Source organism: Pan troglodytes, chromosome 4, assembly GCF_028858775.2.
Source record: "Pan troglodytes isolate AG18354 chromosome 4, NHGRI_mPanTro3-v2.0_pri, whole genome shotgun sequence".
NCBI classification, from domain to species: Eukaryota; Metazoa; Chordata; class Mammalia; order Primates; family Hominidae; genus Pan; species Pan troglodytes.
The window spans coordinates 113,212,345-113,230,759 of record NC_072402.2 but is presented as its reverse complement, the minus strand read 5'-3'; the positions used below and the strand labels follow the sequence as shown (position 1 = coordinate 113,230,759).

The window sequence follows — 18,415 nt, the reverse complement described above, 5'->3', positions numbered from 1 at the left end:
TTACCATGAGTAGAGCTTGCAGGACTGGAAGTTGCTCTGGGTCAGTTGGTGAGGAAGTGATAAGTTAATGTGAAGGTCTGGAATGTTATGCATTATCGTAGACTTTATAAACATTGGACTACACAGCTATACTACATTTATAATAAATTCTTTGATAATAAATTAGCTGATTATAACTTTTTTACTTTATGAACTTTACCTTTTTAACTTTTTTTGTAATATCAGTTAAAACATTGTACAGCTGTACAAAAGCATATCTTTATAAGCTTTTTTCTATTAATTTTTTTTCCTTGTTGAACTTTGTCACAGACAGATACAAACACACACACTAGCCTCGGCCCACACAAGGTCAGGATCATCAATATCACTGTCTTCCATTTCCACATCTTGTCCCACTGGAAGGTCTTCAGGGACAATAACATAGGGAGCTGTCATTTGCTAGGTTAACAATGCTTTCTTCTGGAATACATCCTGAAGGACCTGCCTGAGGAAGTTTTTGCAGTTAACTTTTTAAAAAAAATAAGTAGTAGTATACTCTAAAATAATCATAAAAAGTGTAGTGTAATAAGTATTAGGTGATAGGAATTTTTCAGCTCCATTATAATCTTAGAGGACCACTATTGTATGAGCAGTCTATTGTTGACTGAAACACATGGCTGTATTTAGTTCTCTTCCTGTATCACTGACTTTGAACATGTTGATATATTTGAATTATGAAAATTATTTTTTTATTTTACAGATAAAATACACAAATTAGTAAGAGTTGTAGAATGTTTGGATTTCTTTAAATACTCCAAAACTTTAAAAAACCTTGGAGTAATTTTAGACTTATAGAAAAGTTGCAAAGTTAAGAGTTCCTACATTCACCGTTCAGTTTCCCCTAATGTTAATACTTTAAGCATGGAACATTTGTCAGAACTAAGATGTCAACATTGGTACAACACTATTAACTAAACTACAGACTTCATTTGGATTTCACCAGTTTTTCTACTAATGCCCTTTTTCTGGTTTTGGACCCAATCTAAGACACTACATTGTATTTAATCATTATGCCTTCTTACTCGAACAGTTTATCACTCTTTCCTTGTTTTTACAGATCTTGACATTTTTAAAGAGTACTGGTTAGATATTTGGTAGAACGTCCCTTAATTTGGGTCATGACTATACTGGGATTATAGTTTTCCGCGGAAGAATACCACAGAAGTGAGGTAACTTTCTCATATCGATATGTACATGATATCGACATGACGTGGCACTGCTAAGTTTAACCTCGATCACTTGGTTAAAATGATATGTGCCAGGTTTCTCCATTATAAAGTTACTGTTTTCTCATTTCATATTCTATTCTGTGGAAGCAAGTCAGTAAGTCCAACAGTGTTCACAGGGACAGGAGTTAAGCTCCATTTTCTTGGGAGGGGTATCTACATACATTATTTGGAATTCTAATGTAGGGGAGATATTTTTCAGTGTAGACTTGTAGATACGTATTTTATTTTTTCGGCCGTACTATCCAGTACTGTAATTATTTGTTTTGTTGCTCAAATTGTTCCAACTTTGGCCATTGGGAGCCATATCTTTTTGACATGCTCCCATTTTTTTTCTTTTTAGCTTTTACTTTCTGGCACTACCACGATGCCCCAGGCTGATCTTCTATTTTCTCTGCCTAGCCCTAGAATCAGTCATTTCTCCAAAGAGCCCTGTTCCTTTTATTGGAGGATGTTATTTACAATCCAAGATTTGAGTGCTGAATGCGCTTATTGTTACTGGGATGTCATGGCTTCTAGACCTCAGTGAACAGAGCTAGGAAATACATGAATGTTTACTAACATAGGTATACACACATATCTGTAATGATTTCTGTATATTTCTGTATATATTTAAAAATGAGTCTATATGGATATCTGTAACTCCTAATCCAGCACCATAGGATTCATTCTAGCTTTTCCCCTTCATTTATTTGTAACTTCTTTCTCTGCCAGTGAGAAACTTAACTTTCATTATCTATAATTTATGCCCCTATTTTTTTCAGCCCTAGTACACAATAAAGTGGTTGCAGAATTGCTAACCTAGAATATGTATAATAAGTTTACCTACTGGAGTACACTTCTTTTCATCTTTAACCTTACAGTATCCAGTCAAAACATATTCCAAAGTTACTTAAGGCAGCACCTTTTTTCTCCCAACAAAAATTTTCTTAAATTACTGTTTTTCAATAGGTAGCAAAGAGAGAGACATAAGATTCTGATTGCCAGCTATAGCTCGCCTCCATCAAAACAAGGAAATGTGTAAGAGGCAGTTAAAATAGAGTCCGTTATCACTTAAAATTGCTCTCTTTTTTCTGTCTCACCCAATTGTTCAACAAGTCTAACTCTAGTATCTTTTCACTGCTTTTACTTGACTTTCTAGCTCATTTTATAAGGTTTTTTTTTTTTTTTTTTTTTTTTTTTGAGTTGTAGTCTCGCTCTGTCACCCAGTCTGGAGTGCAATGGCATCTTGGCTCACTGCAGCCTTTAACTCCTGGGCTCAAGTCCCAAGTTGCTGGGACTACAGGCATGTGCCACCATGCCTGGTTAATTTTTTTTTTTTTTTTTTTTTTTTTGAGATGGAGTCTTGCTATGTTGCTCAGGCTGTTCTCAAACTCTTGGCCTCAAGTGATCCTCCTGCCTCAGCCTCCAGAGTCATTGTGCCCAGCTCTAGCTCATTTTTAAAATGTAGCAGTGATTACTAAAATAGAATCCAAAGTTTTCAACTTGTGAAATTTGTCTCCTGTCATTTTGAGTAAGGCCTTACAGGTAAAGTGATGTCTTTTAATTATCTTTTAAATTTTATTTAAAAGTAACTTATTTAATAAAAGGGAATAATTTATTAAAAGAAAATTATTCTCCATGTTTAAATAATAAAATACCTTAATTTGTTCTAAAAACCAAAATAAGAGTTAGAATTGCTGGTCACTTTCATAATACCTCATAGGGCTGTGGATTGAATGTATTGACTTTTCTTTAGGCCTGAACTGCTTTGTTCAGAGAATAATGTGGGGTCAGATTGTCAGAACATCAACTCTTCTGGCCTGCTAATGTTGTGAAAGTGTGGGAGAAAGAGTCTTTATGACCTAAGGGAAATCAGTTTTGGGGGAATTTATTGTGTAAATTTGCACATTCAACAAATTTATTGACCATCAAGCACTATGCAGTGAGTCAAGTATATAAAGATGAATTATAGAATCCTGCCATTGAAGAGAGCAATATTTTGGGGGAGGCAAACAAAGCTAATTTTCAACTATATTTTGAAGGTCAGAGAATTAGTCTGACTTTTAGGTTTAATAAGAATTGGAGTAGGTCTTGAATTAAAATTGCTTCTATATTCATTGTCCACTTAAAAAAAACAAACAAACATAGTTCACATTGTTTAGGGCTAGCTGGCTATTGCATCTTTTCATCAAGATGGGGGTTAGGGGAAAAGTCCATTTAGTCCATTGATGAAATTTTCTTCATCTTTTTTACATCATTGTGCTCAAAATTTGTATTTTGTATCTTATTTTGAAACTCATAATTTTTCTTAGATAAAATTGTAAGAGCTACCGTTTGGATGTGCATGTGTGTATGTTTGCAAATGACTTTTTAGAAGAAATTCTGAACTCATTAAAATTGACCCGTGCTGTGCATTCAGAATTCGTGCTCACCATGATTGAAAATCAGTCATAGTCTACAGGTTTGGTAAAAAGAGTTGTTCTTTATAGTCAGGAATTTCAAAGAATTTTTTTGGTAATTAAGACATGAAATTGGCAGAAGAATAAACATGAGTGGGGGATGAAAAATAAGTCCTACAGCTTTAACCTTTTACTAATGTTTTAAGCCATCTAAAAGTACTTCAAAAATAAAAAATTGTAAAGCTGCTCCAGAAAAATTAACTTATTGGCTACCACCTGAAAAGGAGAAATTTGGCTTGAAAGGGACTTTTTTCTATTCTGTAACATCTGTAGGCTGAGCTTAATGTCACAGGTGAAAATGATTTGAGGACACAAATCAAATGAAAACGTACTTCTATCTTGCTAAGCTAAGGCACTGAAGAAGGTATTAAAGAGAATGAAACACGTCTGTGAATATTTAGAGAAGCAATGGTATGCGTGGGTCTTGCTTTTAATCTGAATTTGTCTTTTAACAGTTGCATTTTAACTTGTTTGCATGTAAAATCATTTCTAATTTATTTGGACTTTGGTTTATGATTCACCATGCTTTTATTTCTTCTTTCCTACCTTCAAGGAGATTTCTGTTTCTCTGTTTGTTTAGAATGTATACATTCTACTTTTTAGAAAAACCTTTTTAGTAGCTACTTTTACATTCTTAACATGAACACTGGGTTGACTTGTGGTCCTCAAAAAATATGTCCACCCAAAACCTTAGAATATAACCTTATTTGGGGTAAGAGTCTTTCCAGATATAATCAAGGTAAGGATCTCAAGATTAGGTCATCCTGGATTAGAGTGGGCTCTGAATCCAATGATGAGGTTCCTTGTAAGAGGCAGAAAAGGAGAAGGCACATGAAGGCAATCTCACAAAGGGGCAAGCCACGTGAAGACAGAGGCAAAGATTGGAGTCCTAGCTACAAGTTAAGGAACGCCAAGGATTGCCGGCAGCCACGAGAAGCCAGGGGATTCATGAAACAAGATTCTTCCTGAGAGCCTCCAGAAGGAATTTACCCTGTTAACATTTTGGTTTTGGACTTCTGGCCTCCACAACTGTGAGAGAATACATTTATTGTTTTACTTAAATCACCAAGTTTGTGATAATTGGTTGTAACAGCCCTAGGAAACTAAGAGAACATGCCTACAGGCTTAACAGAACACAGACCTTGGAATGGTTTAACTCCTAACATCTTGCACTAATTTTTCACGTTGTTATAGATCACAGATGTTTGTTTCACCTTGGTTTTCATCCTCCTCCCATCCTCATTTTGTTGTTACTGTTTTAGTTTGTGCTCAGTCGTACTTATTTACCAGTTTTATTGATAGCACTCACTATTCATTACTTGCAACCCATTCCTTCCTTTTGGGAAACGTTTTCTTCTTCCTAAACTATTTCCGTTAATATTCTTCTTTTGAGGGCAGGAGAAAGTGGAAACTGTATGTTAAACTACATTTGTCTCACTCAGACAGCTTTTCCCTCAATTTTTCTTGTTGTTGTTGTTTAAGGAGATTCCTTTAATATAATGAATACAAAAGCTGTTGAGATAGTACCCCTACAATTACATAGCTTTGAACAAGTCAAACTATGGTTACCGAAGGGCTATTTTTATTACAGTATCTACAGTGTCTGAAAACGGATGTAATAAATAACTGTAGATGCCTCACAAGACATCCATTTAATCACAGTAGTGGATCTTATTACACAGTATTCTCAGTGTCTTTATTCTTCAGATTCTCCAGGCTTATGAATGTCGTCAATCTTCAAAATCATTCTAACCATTTGTGTTGCGAAAGATGTCTGTTGCTTTTTGCCAGTCAAGATTTCTATGACATGCTGTTGCTTCATATCATTTGTCCCCTTGTGCAAACAGTCAGTACCGAGAGCAGGGTTCATCTCCTTCACTTGTCTGGCTCGGACTTTTGTCGTAGTCTGGATGGGATTCATGCCACTGTTTTCAGAAAGGGCCATGGGGCGACTCCAGAGCGTCGGCAAACGCTCTTATGGTGTACTGGTCTAAGGTGGGGCACTTATCCGCCTCTTGGCTAACTGCCAGAGCACAGGATATCTCAGCAAACCCTCCTCCGTATGCCACACGATTATCGCGGATGAGGTTGCTGATGACACACAAAGCATCGTGAAGGGATCGTTTCACCTCCTAAATGATCATCTTATTTCCTCCTCTGATAAAAATGGTTACAGCTCTGGAGTTCTTACACTGCTCGATGACCAGCATTTTATCCTTAGTTGTCCCAAATGAGATCTCCTGTACAAGACCGGTAAAGCCCAGCATCTTGGCCGTGAGCTCTGAGAACGTGGGACAATCCGCCCTCTTGTTGAGATGGCAATCAGTTCAATTTCAAGTCCCCCTACCAAGCGAACCACAGGCAAGTTGTTCTGAAGAAATTTGCTTCTGAAGTGATTTTGCTTCTGAAGTGATTTGCTTCGTCATCAAAGCCCCACTGACAAATTGCTAGGTTAGCACCAGTCTCTTTAATTTGTTGAATCATCTCTTCAAATTTCTCCTTTTCATATTTGTGAAGAGCTTTATGATCTATGGAGGTCACATCCAGCTTATGCTTTGTTTTTGGCTTGGGTGGTTCAAATGGACATGTGAGAATTGCAATCTTAGCATCTTCCACTTTTTTCGGCACCTATAGGAGACTGGAAATCCTTGTCCACAATCACGCCCTTGATCAGTTTTGTGTCCTCCAGCCTCCCGCCCACTTTGCCTTCTACGTTGAGGAGCTCAAAGTCAATATCTCTCCGCTCCATATCTGCTACAGTGCGGACAGCATTCACAGCAATCTCAGCCATTTGTTGGTGCCAACTTTGACCACTTTGGAGCCCAGCATGGTTTTTGCAGTCGGAATCAGGGGTTCAGTGTCCTTTATGTCAACAAGGACACTATGACTGATCTTGTCCAGGTGTTCAACAGCAACGCTGGCAGCCTGCTCATAACCATCAGCTATTCTGATTGGGTGAATGCCTCAGTCTAGCAACTGCTTGGCTTCTTCTAACAAGGCAGCAGCCAGGACTACCACTCCTGTGGTTCCAAGTCCAATTTCATCATCCTGAGACTTGGACAGTTCTGCCATCAGCTTAGCAATCTGATGATCGACATCCATCATGCTTAAGATGGGGACTCATCGTTAGTTACAGTCATATCACCATCCTTATCCACCATCATCTTATCAAGCCCATTTGGCCCAAGTGATGTTCTCATCATATTTGCTACAGCCTTTTCTGCCACTATATGAGACTTAAGGGCCTCAGTCCCATAAGACAGGAGTTGTGGTCCTGATCCTTGATGATGAGGAAAGGGTGCCCATATTCATCAAAGGCGAGGGTTCCCATGGATGCCATGGTGCAGCCCCAGGAGCTACTTTTCCCTCAGATACTAATCTGAAGATACTAATCTATTGTTTTTTGCCCTCTGATGCTAGTGAGTTCAGTCATTCTTTGCTCCGTTGTGAGTAATCTTTTTTTTTCTCATGTTCTTTTAGATATTTTCTCTCTGTCTTTGGCATTTTTCAGTTTATGATGAAACCTGTTTTTGATTTATTTATTTATTCCGCTTGTGACCACAGTATGATTCTTTGATCTGTGGACTCATGTCTTTCTTTTTAGTTCTGGAAAATTATTACTCATTGTGTCTTTCTATGGACTCTCATTCTCTTTATTCTTTCTTTCTGAAACTTCTATTAGGCATATTGTTAGACTTTTCCAATCCGTTCTTTGTGTCTTAATTTTTCAGATATCTTCTATCTCTCTGTACTTGGTTCTAATTTTCTTAAATCTTCTATTCACAAATGATATTACTTCCTATCTTGTCTGCTAACATTTATTACTTTTTTAATTTCTATGCCTGTATTTTTATTTTTAGAAGTTCTATTTCTTCTTTACAAGTTTACCCATTTTTTTGTTTGTTTGTCTTCAGTTTCTACATATCATTTAAAACTTCCCTACTTTCTGGTCTCCTTTGATTATGCTACCTCAAATTCTTAGAGTGCTGATCCTTCTGTTGTAGTGCTGCTCACTGCTTGATGGATACTTGTCTCATGTAGATTGTCACTGTATTTTCGTAGGTATGCTCAGCAGTTAGCATTTCTCCAAGTGAAAATCTGTAAGCCCAGGGCTTTGGGAGAATTCCATCACAGTAATCAGGGCCCCAGCAATTCCAGAATCAGCTTCTTATGTTAAATTTCCATCTTGGGCATTTTATATGAAGATGATGGAGTTAATTTGGATTCAGTGTACCAAGTGCAGGGTTAAAGTTCCAGTTTTTAATGGGAGCATTTGGTTTTTAACCCAACCCAGAGTAATGGGCAGACAATGGAAGTTTCTTGCTGTGTCCCTGGACTTGAAAACTAAAGTTTTCTTGGCTCCCTTTATGCAAGGAATAGTCTTTTCAGATTTCCTGCAATTATGTGAAATTCAGTTTCAGATAAGTTTCAGCTTCTGTTTAACTGAGTCTCAAGGAGATGCCTTCTGTAGGTGCTAAACCCTCAGTCCCTAGCCATTAGATGGTCTCACCCCCATTAAAGTTGGTATTTTCTCATACACTTACTATTCTGACTTTGAATAACTCTCTTCATTTTTGAAATTTACGGATTTTCCTTTCAAGCTTAGCCGTTTACTTAAATAATTTTTTTGTGCATGTATCTAGCTTTTCCACGTGTTTGGAATGGGAGAATAGTCTGTACTAAGCTAATCCACCACTGTCATTTCAAACTATGCTGGATCATAAGTACCAAGTATTAAGGGAGTTGCTGTTTTATAAATCAGAGTTGATTTAAGAACATTCTTATAATGACATTCTCCCTAAAGTTTAATTACACTTTGTTAATAGATCAGAAAAGTATAGAATTATAATTGGGCTGAGAATCGTATGTGACCCTGGGTATGCCCATGGAATTCAGTTCTGAATATGAACAGTGTCATTCCTCTGCCACAATAGAAAACAAAGTTGCTTAGAGCAACCTGTAATGAGGCCAAGATTTGGGACTGAGAACCTTTTGAGCCATTGAGCCTGTCTTCATTTTGTAGTCACAGACTGTAGTCCTAACTCAAATAAACCTTCCTGCAAGGTCCAGGGTACAAGGAGGTTAAGAGCTTGTATAGTGCATTTCCTTTAATTTATTAGAAAAATTCACTTGTGTGTTATTTTAGTGTATAAAGTACAACTTTTATTTATATTCTTATTTACTTGTATATGAATCATTTGATGTTTAATGGCCCTTTAAAATAATGTCATATGCCTCTAGCAATGGACTACTATCCCAAGGTAGCTAAAGGAAGAAATGTGTATTTAAGACATTCTTTCATCATAAGCACTCTTTTAAATATCTATTATATTTTTATCCTTAAGACACTTCATTTAACATATACATATATGTAAATATATAGAGAAATACCTATATATCTACATACTCATATATTTCTATATATATGGAAAGAGATCTCTCCCAAGACACTACTTAATATAAAGCTGAATGATAATGGACTTTGTTGGATTGTGCCAACAGCATAACAGATAGTGCATTTGCTGGAGTGTTCATGTTGAAGTTAAGGAGTGGCTTATTAAATTATAATGGCAAGACTGTTTTTAGTCATAGAACATGCAAGCCATCAAGTGTCACGTGTCTAAGGAAAAATTAGATTCATCAGATGACAGCACACTTTAAATAATTGTGACCAAATTTGTTTTGCTTGCTAGTCACCTAGTTATTCGCAGGACATGACAAAATTGCAGACATAGAGAAGATGGGATAAATCACCCCATTGTCAAACAGAGGAAAAATAGTTTGGCTCTGGTGATGAGAATCTTATCTGAAATAACTCATAGCTCACTGAAACTTTTTTACTACATTGAATTCATTCAACATATCTTCTTTGCAACCAACAATAACAGTGTAAAAGGATTAAGTGTTAATTCTGGATCTTTGCAACATATAATGACAGTGTAAAAGGATTAAGTATTAATTTTGGATATATTCAAATGTCCTTGGTAAACTACTGAATATCACCTTTTCTAGAAGTGTAAACTTACATGTGGTTTTATTCATTCAATTAGATTCAACAAACTAGGTCAAAGATAGTGACGAGCAGAGCACAAAATAAAGACAAAAAGGGAACAAATAAATATTGGAGAGTAAAGATTAATATATTATTTACATGGCTCTCTATTTACTAGCTGTGTGGCCTTGACCTCGTTAATTGACTATTCTAAGTCTCAGTTCCATGGTTAATGAGAATTAATACTTTTCCCACAAGGTTTTTATGAGGAGAGAATAAAGCATTTAAAAGGCTAAGTAGAGTACCCGGCACATAATTTCTTTCTTTTTTTTTTTTTTGAGACGGAGTCTGGCTCTGTTTCCCGGGCTGGAGTCCAGTGGCTTGATCTCAGCACACTACAAGCTCCGCCTCCCGGGTTCCCACCATTCTCCTGCCTCAGCCTCCCGAGTAGCTGGAATTACAGGCGCCCGCCACCGTGCCCGGCTAATTTTTTTTTTTTTTTTTTTTTTTTTTTTTAGTAGAGACGGGGTTTCACCGTGTTAGCCAGGATGGTCTCGATCTCCTGACCTCATGATCTGCCCGCCTCGGCCTCCCAAAGTGCTGGGATTACAGGCGTGAGCCACCGTACCCGGCCCTTGGCATATAATTTCTAAATAAAAGTAATAGTATTATTATTTGATGGAAAAGTGAATCATTAATATATCATAAACACTAGATGTATTTGGATTTTAACCTTTAAACAAACTTTATGTCTATAATAAGCTTATTTTATACTTGATTAAAAATGTAGGCTGGATGCAGTGGCTCATGCCTGTAATCCGAACACTTTGGGAGACCGAGGCAGGAGGATCCCTTGATCCGAAAGGTTCAAGACCAGCCTGGGTAACATAGCAAGACCCTATCTCTACAAAAAAATTTAAAAATTAGCTGGGTATGGTGTCACAAGCCTATAGTCCCACCTACACAGGAGGCTGAGGTGGGAGGATTGTCTGAGCCTGGGAGGTTGAGGCTATAGGGAGCTGTGATCATGCCATTGCAATCCAGCTTGGATGACAGAGTGAGACTCTATCTCAAAAAAATAAAAATAAAATTTTATTTTTTGAAATCTGGAATACAAAACTGAAGAGTGCAGCTGATAGTCAAAATGAGTATGTTGATACACCTTCTCAAAAGATGAATTTGAGAGGTAGTAGGAGGAAAGAGCTTAGAATTAGAAATGCTTCATTCTTAATTTTGAACCATGACCTAATACAGTAAAATTCTGTAACATCATTAAAAATAAGCCCTGAAATAGCAGGCCCTAGAATAAGAAATTTGCTAAACTTTTCAAAAGCTATACTTTGAAGGGTCTCAATTGTATTGTCTTTCAAACATGGAGAACTGATTTCTAATTCTGCATATAAGGGGAAATTGGCCACATTTTCAGTATTACGAGCAGACTCCTAATGCTCAAAGGAATTATGTTCTGTCTTTTATTGCCTGTGGGAGGAGTGTTGCTAAGAAACAGAATTCCTGATACATTCTGAGGAAAGCAGCTTGTCATTTTAGTGATGCACTGAGAATAAAATGCAGTGAAGGCAATGTATTTTCAAGATCTGAGACTGTTTCTAGCCAAAGAAGACTGCATCTCTGGCTGATTAGATGCAATACATTTGGTTATGTGAAGCTCAGAAAACAAACCTTTAAAGCCTGTGTATTGATGCTCTAGAAGCCTATATGGCCTGCCAAATCATTGTTTCGTGTTTGATGGATGAAAAGCAAAGAGCTATAGAGTTTGAAGGATGGAAGGAAATGAATATACCCTGAGCACTTCCATGTAAGCATTAGGCTGGGCTCCCTCACAGACACATCTCATGGACTCTCCATGGTAACTTGTGAAGGAGGTGCATTATTTCCATTTTACAGATGAGGGAATGCATTCACCTGAAACGTGACCAAAGTCACAAGGTTACTAAGTGTCAGAACTCATAACATCAAGCCTGTGCTCTCTGACTCCAAGTGCAGAGTTCTTGCCACTACACTTATCATGTGTCTGTTTCCGTTTTCAGAGACGAAGTAGGGTCAGAGTTAGATCACAACTGCAGATGAGATTGGGCAAATTATTTAATGTCAAAACACAGGCCTAGACTTTGAAGAAGGCCTAGATTTCTGGTTTCCTTTGCTTCAGAACGGGCACTTGCTCGTCACTTTTTGTCCTCTAAGGTCCTACACCCTCAGGTGAATATGCTTTCTTGCCAGAGATCTGTAAGGTACACAGAGTAGGGAATTACTGACAGTCTTTCAGTAATAATACTGTCTGGTACAGTGTAGGTTATCTGAAAGGCTACGGATCTTCAGGGTCTCTTCTCATTTTGTTTCTGTACCACCACGTTTTTAGACTTTCACCCTCACCTTTGTGGCACTCATATCAGTCTTCTCCATTATGGTAACTGTGTTCATAAATAGCTCATGGGAATAGACATTGTATTTGGAAGTAGAAAAATTCATTTGACAGGTATTAATTGAGAGTATACTATGTGATAGATGACATTACAGGGCTGGAGAATTAGCAGCAATTAAGACAAAGTTCTTGTTCTCATCAATCTTATCTTCCCATGAAAGAGAAACATGCAAAAAGAATGTCAGATTATGTGTGCTGTAGAAAATCCCAATGTAGAGGGATGAAGAGTGAGTGAGAATGGGACTGGAGGGCAATATAGAGGTGACTGATTACAGAGGCCTCTCCAAGGATCGGCTGTTTGAACTGAGATCTAAGAGGTAGAAAGGAGCAAGCTGTGCAGCCTTCTGGAGATACAGTGTGGAAGGCAGAGAGAAGAGCAAGCATAAGGGTCTGAGATGGGCTCTCACTTGCTCATTCAAGGAATGGCAAGGACATAGCACAGGTGTGGAAGAGGTTGACAGGTGCATTATATCAGGTCTTGTTGGCCATGTGGAGGAGCTAGGGTTTTATTCTGGGTGTAATGGAAAGCTGAGAGATGGTTCTGACCTGGAACTGACATACTCCATGTTATTAAAACATAACTGGCTGCTGCCTAGAGAATCAGTTGTTGTAAGCAGAAGCTTAGAAACCTTTAAAGAGCTCTTGCTGTGGGCAAGAAGAAGGAGACTGGGACTAGGGTGTTAGCTGTGGAAATGGGAAGAAGTGGAAAAACAGGCTAACACTTGGAGGTAGTTCCTAAAGGATTGCTGGTGGATTAAATAAGGAGTGTGAGGGGAAGAAGAGGAATCAGGGGCTCTAGACAAATACTTGGCAACTTGTCTCTTTCTTAACAGTTATAGAACAAAACCTGTCCTGCTTATGATAATCCAGTCATTTTCATTCTTCTTTGAACCACAGCAGCCAGCAGTCACTGGCAGTATATATTTATACATGAGTCCTAATGGAATTTTTATAGTCAAATATTTATAAATTTTAAAGATTAATTTAATTTTGTTACTGAAAGGAAAGAGCAAATATTCCTTTAGCTATCAGAATCTTAAAAATTAAAGAAAATCCAAAGACATAAATAAAGGAACTCTGCATATGATTGTTGGTTCACATGTGATATTGTTTCGATGTTACATTACCAGCCCTTCCCTCCAAATCTCATGTTGAAATGTAATTCTCAAAATTAGAGGTGGGGCCTGGTGAGAGGTGTTTGGGTCATGAGACAGATCCCTCATAAATGTTTTGGTGCTGTCCTTGTGAAAGTGAGTTCTCATGAGACCTGGTTGTTTAAAGTATGTTGCACCTCTCCTCACTCTCTCTTGCTCCTGTTTCTGCCATGTTATATGCCTGCTTCCCCTTCACCTTCTGCCATGATTGTAAGGTTCCTGAAGCCCTCGCCAGAAGCAGATACTGGAGCCATGAGGTATAACCTGCAGAACTGTGAGTCAATTGAACCTCTTTTTCTTTATAAATTACCCAGCTTCAGGTATTTTTTTATAGCAATGCAAGAATGGCCTAATGCAACATGGAACATAAAAATAAAATCTACAATGAAAAAAATTTTTGTTAAACATTGGCCATTTAGAGATTCATAGGAAATATTAAGACAATTTAACTATCTATGGTTGGAGTACATGTGTCTCCTCAAAATAATATTAATAGCTCAAAAGTGAAAAAAGCAAGACTATTTAGCTTATGGGTCTTCAAGGAGTGCAGAAATTTACATACACCTGAGTATTAAAACAAAAAAAGAGAACACGAATATATGGCATACGCACTGTGAGAAATATATGCCAAAATAAATATATGGCATGCACTCTTTTTCATTGCTCTCTAAATGAAAGGGAGACAGTATCTCCATTGGAATATAGGATATTCCTTCTGGTATAAATTTATGACAATCACCATGCAAAGAAGTCATCCTGGATTGCTAAGTCAATATTGTGTTACATTACATTGACATAATGTATTATGTTAGATGCTGTCATCAAATTAATACTTAAAAGTACGTAACAGAGATGAAAACACTTTTATCAGTGAGTCATCTGGTGGTCTACAGTGGACATTTATTCTCCTTCCCACCACCACCCTAGCATCATCTGTTCTTGTCTTCTTGAAACAGCCTTATGATTTTGTTTGAGACTAATTCCTCCCCTGGTGGTTACAGCCTTAGTGGGGTTGTTCTGCTAACACTGATCAAGGTGGGGCAATCAGATGCACTATCTCCTGATTAGAATCTCGATGTAATACAAACATTAAAAAATGGCTGGCACTCATTCAACTCAACAATGGCATCTTGAAGAAATCCCTGCTATTGGTTTCAACTACCTAGATTCCCAGAGCAGCCTGGTTCCTGTGCCTGTTGAGACCTGGTTCTTTAGCTTTCCCTCAGCAAGTATCTGCTACCATATGCCCTTAATAAATCCTATTATTTGCTAAGTTATCTGGGGTTAGTTTCTAATGCTTGCAGCTGAAGAATCCTAACTGAAACACAGTTAAATTTTATCTTTTTAGTAATAAATCCTTGCTTCAATAAAAACTGTTTCACTGTTTTGCAAAAGAACGCTCGAAGAGACTTCTGTGCTCTTTAAATACCTAGTTATAGCTAAGACTTTAGAAGGCAATTGTGTTAAGAATCTGTGTATTTAAGAATGACTTTAGATGCCCCATCAGTTCTCATGGCTTTCTCAGGGAGACACAGTGTGATATGAGTGTTCATTCAAACATATGCTGCTATTATTCCTACAAGTTTTCTTTTTATATGGTTTAAAACAACTATGTGTCCTATACGGTTTTTGAAGGTTCATATTCAGTTGTCGTTGCCTTTTTTGTCTTTGGAAGTGTTCAAAATTTATTAAAATTTGCCAAAATGCCACTTTTTCACTTGTGATTTGCTGTCAAGAGAAACAGTAGAAGGCACACATGGGGGAATCAGCCAAGGCACACACGGGGGATCAGCCAAGCAGAGATGTGAGCGTTGGCAGGGCCTGGCCTAGTGAATTTACGTGTGGAATGCTAGGCCAGCCCTGCCCAGGCTCACATCTCTGGATGGCTGATCCATGCAGAGATGGATGAGCTCATTTTGGAAGACGAAAGAAGAAAAGGGTGTTCATCTTTTCTTTTCTCTAGTATTTTTTTTAACACCTTTAACATGTGTGATTCTGCACAATAAGCCTGTTGCTTTCATATTGCATCCTTGGTTGAAATGAAGAAACTACAATTTAAACAAGATATTCACAGAGATGCAGAAGGAGAATAAAGCTACTCAAGAGAAAAGAAACCTAAGTTGTAAATGACATGAATGGCAGGAGGAGTAGGAAGATAATTAACTTATGCAACCAAGTTCATGCAGAAGGGGTGTTGGGCTAAGGGTGGGGCAATGCCTGCTTTTATTTGTCATAGGCAAGGTACCAGTAGAGTGTGAGCAATGCTCTATATTAAAAAATAAGGTTTTGGATGTCATCACTGATGCTGCATTTTCTTCCAGCATTGAGTTATGGTTGGAGGAGATCTCTGAGAGACGCACTAGTCACTTTACTTGCTTTTCAGCCAATCACTTCAAGCAATATTTTTTATTACCCTAAATTGTCAGATCCCTGTTTCCCAGCCTTCATCTTTCCACAAAAGTTCTTCCATTACCAGCCCTTCTCTCCATTCCTTACTCCAAAGGAGATATAATTACCCGACTGTGAAGCTTGTTGACTTAGACCTGTCAGGTGTCTCTCTGGCCAGCCTGCTCTAAGATAGTTGCATTCTCCATTCATTCCTGCCCCCCATGCAGTAAGCACACCTGGGTCAGGCCCCAAACCTACCTTCTGCAGACACTTCTGGATATCTCTGTCTCTCTGTCTTTGCTATCTGGGCTAAACAGGTATGAGGCAGCAATTTCCTCTGTAGCAGAATAGGTAAGCTTTGCATGGTCTGGAGGCTCAGCCTCTTCTGCAGATGGATCTTGGTCAGTACTATGAAGAAATCAAACCAGTGTAAGGGGATATAGGTAGGGGAGAAAAGAGGATAGGCATTGTATTCAGGGAAAGCCCCTCTGAGGAGGTTACATTTAAGCTGAGACATGAATGCTATAAAGGAGAAAGCCATTTTGAAGATTTGGGGACATACTGCTTCAGGCAGAGGATAGAGCAAATGTGAAGGGCTTGAGGTGAGAACTAGCCTGAATTTTCTAGGCTTGGATTTTCCAGGAATAGCAGAAAGGCCATGGTGGGAGAGTGGTAGGATATAAGATCGGAGACAGAGGTAAAGGCATGAGTAGACATTGGAAAATTGAGATAGAGTTAACAAAGGAGACTGAGAAAGCAGTTGTATTCTGTTAGTTCTCCAAAGAAAGAGATCAAATTAGATAGATAGGTAAATAGATATAGATCTCATGTGTGATATATATGCATAATTCCATAATTATATATGTAATTTATGATAAGGAATTGGCTCACAGGATTGTAGAGGCTGGGAAGTCTACACCTGCAGTGCAGGTCAGCAGGCTCAAGACCCAGGAGAGTCAATGGTACAGATGAAGTTCAAGGGCAGGTCTACTGGAAAATTCTCTCCTACTCAGGGGCAAGTTGGTCTTTTTGTTCTATTCAGGCCTTCAACTGACTGAATGAGGCCCACCTATATTATGGAAGGCAATTTTCTTTACTCCAGCAATTCAAATGTCACTCTCATGTTAAAATTTACCAATTTAAATGTTTATCTCTTCCCGAAACACCCCAACTTAGAACAGAAACACCCATAATAATGTCTGACCAAATATGTGGGCACTCCATGGCCCAGCCAAGTTGACAAATAAAATTAACCATCATAGCAATACAGTGAAGTAGGAAAGTTGGCTTCTTGATGTGATTTTAACACTTTCTCCTTTGCATGTGAGCTGAACAAAGGCAGCAAAAAAAAAAAAAAAAAAAAAAAGGCACATTTAAGCCCACATTTTAACTAGAAGCACAGCTGCCTGGAAGGGACATTAAGTCTGGCTAGGCCAACTTTTCATTCAATGAAGATTTTTCAGTCTCTGTTTAAATACTTCCAGTGCTGGGGAGGTAACTATATTTATTATAAGGCAAAAAGTTCTGTTATGTGAGTCTCTATTAAACAATTATATTGAGGAAAAAATCTTGCTCATGAAGCCTGAATATCCCTCAGCTTCTCTAGCATGTAGTAAGTGCACAGCCCATTAACATTAACATCTGAATGTGTTAACTCTGAAGCACCACTACTGCAGAGGACTTTGCCAGTTCTGGAGCATTGCAGAGTTTGGGGACAGCTCTATCAGTCCTGGACTACAAATATATTTTTTCCCAGGGTACAAACATGCCCCCACATAGTTGGGTCAGGATGGATTCAAATATTGTTTATCTGAAACCACTTGTCTCTGACATGCAAGTCTTGCTGCCAACTCTGCCAGGCTGCCTCAAAGTGGTGAATTCACTCTTAGAGGCCTCTCTGATCCCATAAGCTGGCTTCTGTCAAAGTCCTAAAGGCTGTCAGCCTTGTCTGTATATGTCTGGACCCAACTGTAGACACATTTTTTTTTCCAGCTTACATTTAGATCAGTAGACATAAATAGATATGAGGAGAAAGGGGTGTGGTCCAACTCCAAATACATATGTAAGTATTAGCTCCATTCTGGCTAAAATGCTTTAGTTGGAATGACCACACATTGGTCCCAGTTTTGTCCCATGGTGACACAACTCCTTTTTACTCTGTAGTCAGAACACAACTTTGTTCTAATACTGACTCTATTTTTATGAAAATGTGATTAAATTGCAACCTAGACATTGATGAACAAGACTATTTCTTTGTAAATGAATCTCCTGAATACAAACCCAGCTGAGAGGCTACCAGAAGACCAGTGTTTTCAATGTTGGTGGAGAAGCAGGTTTCAGAACACTGTGTAGATGCTGCTCTTTAAAAATCTCTGATGGGAAATTGGCCACAAGAGAATATTCAAGTTAGTCCAAAGAAAGAGGATTACAGAATAGAAAGTCCAGAAATAAATCCATGCATCTACAGCCAAGAAAATCTACTGATTTTCAACAAAGATGCCAAGAACACGCAATGGAGAAAGGACAGTCTCTTCAATAAATGATGCTCAGAAAATTGGATATCCACATGCAGAAGAATGAATCTGGACCCCTGTTTTTCACCATGTAGAAAATTCAACTCAAAATGGATTAAAGACAAATGTAAGACCCAAAACTATAAAACTCCTGGAAGAAAACACATGGGAAATGCTTCATGACACTAGACTGGGCAATGACTTTTTTTTGGATAAGACCAA

General features: G+C 38.1%; 1 pseudogene; it reads right to left on the bottom strand.

The window, feature by feature from the left end:
- Positions 1-5,402: 5,402 nt before the first annotated feature.
- On the bottom strand, positions 5,403-7,046 carry LOC471603 (T-complex protein 1 subunit epsilon-like; annotated as a pseudogene).
- Between the last annotated feature and the right edge of the window lie 11,369 nt (positions 7,047-18,415).